Here is a 909-nt window from a genome sequence, read left to right on the forward strand (position 1 = left end):
CTTACTCACTCACTTACTCACTCACTCACTTACTCACTCACTCACTCACTCACTCACTCACTCACTCACTCACTCACTCACTTACTCACTCACTCACTCACTCACTTACTCACTCACTCACTTACTCACTCACTCACTCACTCACTCACTCACTCATTTACTCACTCACTTACTCACTTACTCACTCACTTACTCACTCACTCACTCACTCACTTACTCACTCACTCACTCACTTACTCACTCACTCACTCACTCACTCACTCACTCACTCATTTACTCACTCACTCACTCACTCACTCACTCACTCACTCACTCACTTACCCACTCACTTACTCACTCACTCACTTACTCACTCACTCACTCACTCACTCACTCACTCACTTACTTACTCCCTCACTCACTCACTCACTTACTCACTTACTCACTCACTTACTCACTCACTTACTCACTCACTTACTCACTCACTTACTCTACTTTTGTGATCACAAATTGTTATAATAAACTTGTTCACCTACATATTCACCTCCTTGATGGGCTTGTGATTTAACTGTTTATTCACGTTTCCAAACTGTATTTTAAAAAGTCAGCATATTAGGATGTTTTTTTGTCAAATAAGATTTATCGCAATATTTGACCTCGGTATTTAAAAAATCCTGGTTACGGCCCTGTTGATAATAAAATACGGGTTAAGAGAGAGACGTAGCTAGGTTGGAATGGGATGAATGGGGAAATCCTAAAGTTTATTAAGTCTGGCCTCTCGCTACCCTGAGTTCAGTATCGGCTAATTAACTCTGACAGCATATTAAAGGGGCCAACACAGCACCATGTCTGAGAAGGAGAGACGAGACCTTACTTGGTGGCAGGGACCCGAAGCACGTGATGTTTGTTCTTCTGGATAACCGTTTGTTA

The sequence above is a fragment of the Odontesthes bonariensis genome, chromosome 17, assembly GCF_027942865.1.
Source record: "Odontesthes bonariensis isolate fOdoBon6 chromosome 17, fOdoBon6.hap1, whole genome shotgun sequence".
In the NCBI taxonomy this organism is placed as follows: domain Eukaryota; kingdom Metazoa; phylum Chordata; class Actinopteri; order Atheriniformes; family Atherinopsidae; genus Odontesthes; species Odontesthes bonariensis.